Below are 11,980 nucleotides of genomic sequence, written 5' to 3' on the forward strand. Positions count from 1 at the left end.
CGCGATGCCTGCCCCGAGGAGAGCAAACCTTTCCATAGGCGCATGCATGAACTATCACTACAGGCAGACTGCCTGATGTGGGGCAGCCGAGTAGTTATGCCTCTGCGAGGCAGAGAGGCGTTTGTCCCAGAGCTCCACCGCGAGCACCCGGGGATCGTCCTTATGAAGGCCATAGCCAGATCCCACGTCTGGTGGCCTGGCATTGACGCGGACTTGGAGCTCTGCGTCTGGCGGTGCACCATTTGTGCCCAACTCAGTAATGCCCCCAGGGAGGCCCCCCCAAACTCCTGGTCCTGGCCCACCAAACCGTGGTCGCGGGTGCATGTAGACTATGCGGGCCCATTCATGGGCAAAATGTTCCTCGTAGTCATCGATGCATTTTCAAAGTGGATCGAGTGCACCATTTTAAACTTGAGCACCACCTCCACCAATGTGGAGAGCCTTAGAACCATGTTTGCAACGCACGGAATTCCTGACATATTGGTCAGTGATAATGGTCCGTGCTTCACCAGCGCAGAATTTCAAGATTTTATAGCTGACCACGGCATAAATCACGTTAAGACGGCACCGTTCAAGCCGAGCAGTGTAAATCGTTAAACAAGGCATGCTTAAAATCCAAGGTCCCACGCCGCCTGTCGTGACTGCTGCTGGCATACAGATCTCGTCTGCATTCATTGACTGGTGTTCCCCCCGCGCAACTATTGATGAAACGGACCTTAAAGATTAGGCTCTCGTTAATCCTCCCAGACGTGCATGAAATTGTTGAGGCAAAGCGTCGGAAGCTAACTGAGTACCATGACCGAAATTCGAGGGGGAGGTGGAATGAGATAGAAGACAAAGTGTTTGTGCTAAACTATGGCAGGGATCCCAAATGGCTTGCATGGACAGTAACAGGCAAGGAACGAAACAGGCTACTGGTTGTACAAATGGGCAATGGCCAAACCTGCCGGAGGCATGTAGACCAAGTAAAAAATAGATTCACCAACAACACTGCAGAACCAGAGGCAGACTACAATGTGGAACTCACACCATACCTGGTGGACAGACAGAGGGAACAACCTGAGGAAAGGGCAGTCTCAACAGACAGTCCAGGTGAGATACCAGCAATCATACCGAATGAAACAGACAGCCCAGGCGAGATACCAGCAGTCATACCGAAAGAAAAACAGGCACCAAGGCAAACAACTGAACCACAACTAAGACGCTCCACGCGAGAGCATAGACCACCTGAGAGACTGAATCTATAAAGGCCATAAGACCTTGGGGGAGGATGATGTCATGTATCTCACACTACTGTATATAACTGTATCTTACCATGCTATACATGACTGTAATTAGATATGACCTGTAACCACAAGCTTACCTTACCACCAGCAGTGTCACTTGCAGGAGACACTGCATACCTGTACCACACAGGTATATAAAGGCAGGTCTCAGGCAAGTGAGGCACTCGAGAGCTGTGAAATAAAGGTGCAGGTCCTGAGTGACCTTGACTTCAGCATGTGCCTCCTGTAAGTCTGCACTGCAGGGTCAGGACTTTACAAGAGCGAGAGCAGGAAGCAGCCCCAAGACTGTTGTCAATGTAATGGAGAGACAGATCAGGAAGTGGCTCTTGTAGTATTAGAACAAAGTGTGTTAAAAGGTTAAATACTCCTCTCAATTTTTTTTGTGTTTACTAAGGATATGATAGCAGTCAGTTTTCATTATGCATTGATCTATAACTATTTGGTATTGTCCAATGTAGTTCTATTTAGTATTTTCTTAAAATAATTGTATTAAAGATAATTATGAACTACCAGAACACGTGCTCCGGTTCTGTGTTCGGTCATTTCTAATGAGATACCTTTCTCCTATGCTGTCATGTATATGAATAGTATATTTCTGTACCTGTTGAATAAGAAGCCACTAAAACTGGTGACCCTAATGAGTTTTTGCAAGCAACCTTGGGGGGAAAATCTGTTTAACATTAACAGTTATATGTTCAGTTAAAGGAACTTTTGAGAAGGCCAATGTGGAGGAGAAATAGATTGCTCTTGGGCGTTTAAATTAAACTAAGTCCAATTGTTCGAACACTGATAATGAGATTGTAAATATCTACTCTAAAGGAAGAAAACTGGTCAGAAACAAATGGTTATAAAAGTTCAAAGCGAGGTGAAAATGCTGTCATCAGACCAGAAGCCAGCAGTATACCAGAGCCACTGAGACAGGTTAATATGAAACATGATCAAGTCAAGAGGCTAAAATGATTAAATTATGAGGTCAGGTTGCATAGACAATGCTCGTCTTCCCTTGAATATAGATGATTCAGGGGTGTTCTAATGGAGATGTTCAAGATGATTCATTGATTTGGTAACAGAAACATAGAAACATAGAAATAAGGTGCAGGAGTAGGCCATTCGGCCCTTCGAGCCTGCACCACCATTCAATAAGATCATGGCTGATCATTCAACCTCAGTACCCGTTTCCTGCTTTCTCTCCATACCCCTTGATCCCTTTAGACGTAAGGGCCATATCTAACTCCCTTTTGAATATATCTAACCAACTGGCCTCAACAACTTTCTGCCTTTTGAAAGTCCAATACACCACATCCACTGGTTCTCCCTTGTCCACTCTACGAGTTACATCCTCAAAAATTTCTAGAAGATTTGTCAAACATGATTTCCCTTTCATAAATCCATGCTGACTTGGACTGATCCTGTCACTGCTTTCCAAATGCGCTGCTATTTCATCTTTAATAATTGATTCCAACATTTTCCCCACCACCGATGTCAGGCTAACCGGTTTATAATTCCTTGTTTTCTCTCTCCCTCCTTTTTTAAAAAGTGGTGTTACATTAACTACCCTCCAGTCCATAGGAACTGATCCAGAGTCAATAGAATGTTAGAAAATGATCACCAATGCATCCACTATTTCTAGGGCCACTTCCTTAAATACTCTGGGATGCAGAGCATCAGGCCATGGGGATTTATTGGCCTTCAATCCCATCAATTTCCCTTACACAATTTCCTGACTAATAAGGATTTCCTTCAGTTCCTCCTTTTCGCTAGACCCTCGAACCCCTAGTATTTCTGGAAGGTTATTTGTGTCTTCCTTAGTGAAGACAGATCCAAAGTATTTGTTCAATTGGTCTGCCATTTCTTTGTTCCCCATTATAAATTCACCTGATTCTGACTGCAAGGGACCTACGTTGGTCTTCACTAATCTTTTTCTCTTCACATATCTATAGGTAGGTAAGGTAGACAAGAGAGACATTCCTCTGGTGGGAGAGTCCAGAATAAAGGGGCATTACCTTAAAATTAGACCATTCAGGGGTGATGTCAGGAAGCACGTCTTCACACACAGGGTAGTGGAAATCGAGCAATCTCTCCCCCCAAAAAGCTGTTGAGGTTGTGGGTCAATTGAAAGCTGAGCTTAATAGATTTTTGTTAGGTCAGGGTATAAAGGGTTACAACACCAAGGCGGGTAGATTGAGTTAAGATGCAAATCAGCCATGACCTAATTGAATGGCAGAACAGGCCATTGAAGTCAACTGAGAGTAATACCGGATGGGGTGGAAAAACTAGCATTCCACCAGATTCCGTGGGTATCCCACCTGGCAAATTATGTTGAAAATACCCCCTCTTTTTAAGTTATACAAACACTTATAAGGGAGCACTAATCGTCCAGCGGTAATAATAGAATCATAGAGCACGGGAGGAGGCCATTCGGCCCATTGTGCCTGTGCTGGCTCTTTGAAAGAGCTGTCCAATTAGTCCCACTCCCCCTGCTCTTTCCCCATAGGCCTGCAAATTTCTCCTTTTGAAGTATAAATGACTGGTTTTCCACAAATATAAAGGCACTGGGCCTGAAATTCAGTACCGCTGGAAAGCTGGTGCTCCCCACACCTTTTTGTGGCCATTAGCGCCAACATTTTTTCGTGGCTGAGCCACCCCATATTCAGCTCCAAAAGAGAACAAATGGGTTCCAGCGCTAATGAACCCTTCCAAAGTGGATTTTTCAGCGGTGTGGCTGTCTTAATTTGAGCTTTATGACTATTGAGAAATTCAGCATGCAGGTAAGGGTTTCGAATGAGCCAGCTGATCCCTGGCATTTTTAAAGTTCAAGGTTTGCAGCAAGGCCCTGAGGGGGGAAGGAGGTTGGAAGGATGGCTGGTGTAAGGAGAGCCAACAGGTTCACTGATATGGAACTGGAGACACTGATGGATGATGTGGAGGACAGAAGAAGAATGCTGTTTCCTGACATGGGGAGACCTGGCAGACCACCAGTACACAATGCATGGAGGGAGATTGCAGGGGAGATGTCAGGCACTTTCATGTATGGGAGGACGCACCCTTGCAGGAGAGTGCTGCTCAGTCTGCTCCCGGCCCAGAGGTGTTCCAGGGCATCCTAGAAGGACAGCTGTAGGTCCCAGACAACAACCACAGCAGCCTTCCCGGACCCATGATGCAGCCACAGGGATGACACTTAGGCGCAGTGTCAGGGTAGTCACGCGTAACAGGTGTTATAGTGAGATGCACAGGGGTAAAAAATGAGTAACAGTATTATTATATTGTTCTTTATGGTCTGTTTTTGCAGTGATCTTCAAACAGTGCAGAGCGCCCTCAGTACTTCTGTCCAAAATCGTAGCCTTCACAGACATTGCTCGTCAATGAGCTGGAGGAAGGAGGACTGAGGTCTGTAGATCCTTTGAGGTTATGGCCCCCTGCCCCCACGTCTGTGTTGGCCACCTCCCCTGGCAGCTGCCTGCTGACCATTTCCCTGGTCCTCCTCATTCTCGGGCTCCTCTGGAGGCTCTTGCTGGAAAGGCTCTGTCATGTATCATTGCTTGGGGTTACTAGCCACCAGGTGGCGCCACTGTCAGAGGTCATTGGGCTGTACGCACTATTGATGAAGAGAGGTCTCAAGACCAGGCTCTCTCTTGTCCACCCTGACTTGAGCGATCATGTTGAATACAGATGTCAAAGTCAGCAGTGATATCATGATCGCGCTGCTGTGTCATGTGACATTTCTGTTCACGATCCTGTGTATGTATTAAATTATGGTCAAGGTCCCAGGTGGATCGCCGGTACTGTTACGGCCAAGGAGGGTAACAGAGTGTTTATCGTCAAGTTCAAGAATGGGCAAACATGCAGGAAACATGTCGATCAGATAAAGCTGTGGCACACGGATGAAGCGGAACAGTCTGAGGAAGACACAATCAGTGACCAACCAACCTACCCTCAGTCATCAGAGGACTCCACTGTCAACAATGAATCTGGACTTTCAATCCCTGACATGGTCATTGCCACTCCCATCAGATCGGCTACCCAGCCCCCAGTCATAACAGACTCAGAACGCTCGCCCAAGGCTGGAGTTGAACTGAGACGATCAACTCGGGAGCAGAAAGCCCCGGACCGTCTCAATTTGTAAAAAGACTGTTACTAATATCTTAAAGGGGGATATTGTCGTGTATGTATGCTTGGGGTTACTAGCCACTAGGTGGCACCACTGTCGGAGGTCATTGGGCTGTACGCACATGTGTGTGGCCCAGGTATAAAAGGCGAGCCATCATGTAAGGTAATCACTTTGGGCCAGAATAAAGCAGAGCCAGGTTCGTATCTGTGTTAGTTTACAGTATTCAGTCTATCGAGTTATTACATACATAATAGGCTTCTCTCCCAGTATTTGGAGGGGGTGAGCAGTATCCATCACCCTCCTCCTGATGCTATCTCTCACCTGGCCACCCTCTCTAGCTGCAGGTCTGCGCACATTTGCACGCCCTCTTCTCAGTTTGCAGCCATGGCTTGCCCGCTGCCTCTCTGCACGGTGCTGATGGCGACGCCTTCTACTGCGTGCCACCCTGCTTCTCACCAGGTGTACCAGGAATCGCCCTCCCAACCCCTCCCATCCTCAGGGTGAACCCTGCCAAGCTGGTCTCTGCAGACCACAATGAGGCCTACAGGCCTCCAGTAAACAGTCAGAAGTGAAAGTTCTACAAAAGTCTGTCAAAACCTCTGAGCAGCACACAGCAGGTTTAATGAAGCCAAAACAATTACTACAACTTATTGTACTTTAGATTTAAATCAAAACTTAATGGAACTATTTTCTTGGCAAAGTGCCCCGATCCCGGAAACACTCCAGTGGTGTCATGTTTGAGCACCGACTGGAATACCTGGCGGGGACACTGCCTGAAGAAGTTCTACCTTTTTATAGGTGAAAATCCAGTGGTGGCCGTTTTCCAGTGGCCCGCCTGCTGCTTCCCTCATCGCACAAAAATCTTCCTTTACTCCGGCTTCACCTCGCCGTTTTCGGAGGAAGTGAACACTGCTCAAAATCTTCCCCGAGCTGAATATGGCTCGAGGAGGGAAAATTTCGCAATCGCGGCGGTCGATCGATTTTTTGGGGGACGGTGAATTTCAGACCCATTAACTGCACGGGTGTCCTGTTTTATTTGGGAAGGGAAGTAATTAGTGAGTTTGAGCCACCTCACCTCGGTGATTAACAAGTGAGTCCCAGAAACTGGGTGAGTGCACGTGTGACACTAGTAGTCTTCGCAAATCGTCACAAGGCATCCTACCCGACCAGGCAAGGATGCAAAGGCTAGACCATTGTAATCTTTTTCATTGGGGTTTCCTAATCAGGGGATCACCTCTGATGAAATCAAAACAAAAATATCCTGAGGGAATCGAAGGATATGAGAATCAAGGGTGGAAAAGTGGAGTTGAGATAGAAGATCAGCCATGATCGTATCGAATGGCGGAGCAGGCTCGAAGGGCCGTATGGCCGACTCCTGCTTCTATTTGGTACTTTTTATCAACTGGTTACTGAAGGTATGATATCCCACCCTGTTCTACAGGCAGTCTTACATGAATGAGTTGATATCTGTCGTCACTTCCACAGTTCATTATCAGTGGCAGCAATCTGTTCCACATAAATACCGCCCTTTTCATAAATAAAAGTACCTGCTGCATTTTATATTTTATTTTGTTGTCTTTAGTTTGTAAATATGAACCTTTATGCTTAAATTCTGTACCTTATATGCAAAAAAAGTTACAATTTGTGCAAATTTTTCCTAATTTTAAACACTTCTATCATATCCCCTTTCAGTCTTCTCTTTCCTAGAGTGAAAAAAACCCAGTTTAGTCTATCTTTCCTCACACATGATCCCCTTAAATTCTTCTGGACCTGTCCCTTACCATTTGTTCAGCCTTTTGTTTGCGATATCATCCGAAGCATGGAAATTTCACACCTTAAGCTAACTCACTCATATGCATTAAAATAGCAAGGGTTCAAAGATTGCCCTGCACCCACTCTCTGGATTGTCGACTTCTCTGTTAAATCTGAAGCGTTTCAATGGATTTTGGGGCTGAAATTGATGCAGTCACCGCCCACTGCCGCTGACTTTCCTCTGCTCGAACTTTCCCAGTGCCACTCTCGACATGGCCTGGAGCGGACGGGAGGGGAGAGCCACCGGGAAGCACCCGCCGACGTCAGCGGACGGCCGATGTGCGTAAGTAGACTCCCGCCCGCTGAGGTGCCATATTCATGTGGGCGGGAGTCGGCAGGACGGCGGTGAACCGCTGCGTGGAGGCTGCTCTGTCCTCAACGGTAAGTGTGAAGATGGGGGGAAACAGGTTAGTAACATTTTTTACATTTATTTCTTTACCGGGTCTTACCTGGATGGGGTCCCCTGAAGGTCATCGGATGTTTTTTTTTATGCTTTTTATTTTTAGGTGCTCGACCCTCCGTGGGCCCGACTCCATCCTCGGCGGTACTTGGGCGGCAAGCGCATTTGCCACCGAGAATGAGAGCTCCCGCTGGCTCCCACCCAGATTGGCGGCGTACATCGCTGTTTTGCTGCCCGCCGACCTTCGTGGGACCTTGCTGATGAAAACCCCGCCCAAAGAACCGTCAGGAACCTCGGCGACCATCAACGGTCCTTTGGGCGGTACTTGGGCGGGCGGGGGCCTTCATCAAATTCTGGCCCTCTTCTGTTTCCTGCTTTAAACCAATTATTTATCCAGTGCTGTACTTTAGGTGTTCTGTGATTCATTACCTTGCCCATTCATCAATGATATTCTCTGGAGTTTAGAAGAATAAAAGGTGATCTCACTGAAACATATAACATTCTCATAGGGCTTGACAGGGTAGATGCTGAGAGGTTGTTTCTCCAGTGCCATACTTTACCACATGTTCTGTGATTCATTACCTTGCCCATTAACCAGAACCAGGGGTCACTGTCTCAGGTTAAGGGTCAGCCATTTAAGATTGAGGTGAGAAATTTCTTCATTCAGAGGGTTGTGAATCTTTGGCATTCTCTACCCCAGAGGGCAGTCGATGCTCAGTCATTGAGTATATTCAAGGTTGAGATTGATAAGATTTTTGCACTCTAATGGAATCAAGGGATATGGGAATCGGGCGGGAAAGTGGAATGGAGGTAGAAGATCAGCCATGATCTTGTTGACTGGCAGAGCAGGTTTCAGGGGCCGTATGGCCTACTCCTGCTCCTATTTCTTATCTTATTAAATGGCAGAGCAAACTCGAAGGGTCATATGGCCTGCTCCTTCTTGTATTCTTATAGGTAACTTTGCCCAAAATGTTCTGAAAATCTAAATACAGACTATCCATCAACCAGTTATGCTTTTCCAGGTATATGTCCACTACATAGAAATATAGAAACATAGAAAATAGGTGCAGGAGTAGGCCATTCGGTCCTTCGAGCCTGCACCACCATTCAATGAGTTCATGGCTGAACATGCAACTTCAGTACCCCATTCCTGCTTTCTCGCCAGACCCTCTTTGATCCCCCTAGCAGTAAGGACTTCATCTAACTCCTTTTTGAATATATTTAGTGAATTGGCCTCAACAACTTTCTGTGGTAGAGAATTCCACAGGTTCACCACTCTCTGGGTGAAGAAGTTTCTCCTCATCTCGGTCCTAAATGGCTTACCCCTTATCCTTAGACTGTGACCCCTGGTTCTGGACTTCCCCAACATTGGGAACATTCTTCCTGCATCTAACCTGTCTGAACCCGTCAGAATTTTACACGTTTCTATGAGGTCCCCTCTCATTCTTCTGAACTCCAGTGAATACAAGCCCAGTTGATCCAGTCTTTCTTGATAGGTCAGTCCCGCCATCCCGGGAATCAGTCTGGTGAACCTTGGCTGCGCTCCCTCAATAGCAAGAATGTCCTTCCTCAAGTTAGGAGATCAAAACTGTACACAATACTCCAGGTGTGGCCTCACCAAGGTCCTGTATAACTGTAGCAACACCTCCCTGCCCCTGTACTCCAATCGTCTCGCTATGAAGGCCAACATGCCATTTGCTTTCTTAACCGCCTGCTGTACCTGCATGCCAACCTTCAATGAATGATGGACCATGACACACAGGTCTCGTTGCACCTCCCCTTTTCCTAATCTGTCACCATTCAGATAATAGTCTGTCTCTCTGTTTTTACCACCAAAGTGGATAACCTCACATTTATCCACATTATATTTCATCTGCCATGCATTTGCCCACTCACCTAACCTATCCAAGTCACTCTGCAGCCTCATAGCATCCTCCTCGCAGCTCACACTGCCACCCAACTTCATGTAATCCCCTCGTCTAAATCATTAATGTACAATGTAAACAGCTGGGGCCCCAGCACAGAACCTTGCGGCACCCCACTAGTCACTGCCTGCCATTCTGAAATGTACCCATTTACTCCTACTCTTTGCTTCCTGTCTGACAACCAGTTCTCAATCCACGTCAGCACACTACCCCCAATCCCATGTGCTTTAACTTTGCACATTAATCTCTTGTGTGGGACCTTGTCGAAAGCCTTCTGAAAGTCCAAATATACCACATCAACTGGTTCTCCCTTGTCCACTCTACTGGAAACATCCTCAAAAAATTCCAGAAGATTTGTCAAGCATGATTTCCCTTTCACAAATCCATGCTGACCTATCATGTCACCAATTTCCAAATGCGCTGCTATGACATCCTTAATAATTGATTCCATCATTTTACCCACTACTGAGGTTAGGCTGACCTGTCTATAATTCCCTGTTTTCTCTCTCCCTCCTTTTTTAAAAGGTGGGGTTACATTGGCTACCCTCAACTTGATAGGAACTGATCCAGAGTCAATGGAATGTTGGAAAATGACTGTCAATGCATCCGCTATTTCTAGGGCCACTTCCTTAAATACTCTGGGATGCAGAGTATCAGGCCCTGGGGATTTATTGGCCTTCAATCCCATCAATTTCCCTTACACAATTTCCTGACTAATAAGGATTTCCTTCAGTTCCTCCTTTTCGCTAGACCCTCGAACCCCTAGTATTTCTGGAAGGTTATTTGTGTCTTCCTTAGTGAAGACAGATCCAAAGTATTTGTTCAATTGGTCTGCCATTTCTTTGTTCCTCATTATAAATTCACCTGATTCTGACTGCAAAGGACCTACGTTGGTCTTCACTAATCTTTTTCTCTTCACATATCTATAGGTAGGTAAGGTAGACAAGAGAGACATTCCTCTGGTGGGAGAGTCCAGAATAAAGGAGCATTACCTTAAAATTAGACCATTCAGGGGTGATGTCAGGAAGCACGTCTTCACACACAGGGTAGTGGAAATCGAGCAATCTCTCCCCCCAAAAAGCTGTTGAGGTTGGGGGTCAATTGAAAACTGAGCTGAATAGATTTTTGTTAGGTCAGGGTATAAAGGGTTACAACACCAAGGCGGGTAGATTGAGTTAAGATGCAAATCAGCCATGACCTAATTGAATGGCAGAACAGGTCATTGAAGTCAACTGAGAGTAATACCGGATGGGGTGGAAAAACTAGCATTCCACCAGATTCCGTGGGTATCCCACCCGGCAAATTATGTTGAAAATACCCCCACTTTTTAAGTTATACAAACACTTATAAGGGAGCATTAATCGTCCAGCGGTAATAATAGAATCATAGAGCATGGAAGGAGGCCATTCGGCCCATTGTGCCTGTGCTGGCTCTTTGAAAGAGCTGTCCAATTAGTCCCACTCCCCCTGCTCTTTCCCCATAGGCCTGCAAATTTCTCCTTTTCAAGTATAAATGACTGGTTTTCCACAAATATAAAGGCACTGGTCCTGAAATTCAGTACCGCTGGAAAGCTGGTGCTCCCCACACCTTTTTGTGGCCATTAGCGCCAACATTTTTTCGTGGCTGAGCCACCCCATATTCAGCTCCAAAAGAGAACAAATGGGTTCCAGCGCTAATGAACCCTTCCAAAGTGGATTTTTCAGCGGTGTGGCTGTCTTAATTTGAGCTTTATGACTATTGAGAAATTCAGCATGCAGGTAAGGGTTTCTAATGAGCCAGTTGATCCCTGGCATTTTTAAAGTCCAGGGTTTGCAGCAAGGCCCTGAGGGGGGAAGGAGGTTGGAAGGATGGCTGGTGTAAGAGGTGCAAGGAGAGCCAACAGGTTCACTGATATGGAACTGGAGACACTGATGGATGATGTGGAGGACAGAAGAAGAATGCTGTTTCCTGACATGGGGAGACCTGGCAGACCACCAGTACACAATGCATGGAGGGAGATTGCAGGGGAGATGTCAGGCACTTCCATGTATGGGAGGACGCACCCTTGCAGGAGAGTGCTGCTCAGTCTGCTCCCGGCCCAGAAGTGTTCCAGGGCGTCCTAGAAGGACAGCTGTAGGTCCCAGACAACAACCACAGCAGCCTTTCCGGACCCATGATGCAGCCACAGGGATGACACTTAGGCGCAGTGTCAGGGTAGTCACGCGTAACAGGTGTTATAGTGAGATGCACAGGGGTAAAAAATGAGTAACAGTATTATTATATTGTTCTTTATGGTCTGTTTTTGCAGTGATCTTCAAACAGTGCAGAGCGCCCTCAGTACTTCTGTCCAAAATCGTAGCCTTCACAGACATTGCTCGTCAATGAGCTGGAGGAAGGAGGACTGAGGTCTGTAGATCCTTTGAGGTTATGGCCCCCTGCCCCCAGGTCTGTGTTGGCCACCTCCCCTGGC

The sequence above is a fragment of the Pristiophorus japonicus genome, chromosome 19 (assembly GCF_044704955.1).
Source record: "Pristiophorus japonicus isolate sPriJap1 chromosome 19, sPriJap1.hap1, whole genome shotgun sequence".
Taxonomy (NCBI): Eukaryota; Metazoa; Chordata; class Chondrichthyes; family Pristiophoridae; genus Pristiophorus; species Pristiophorus japonicus.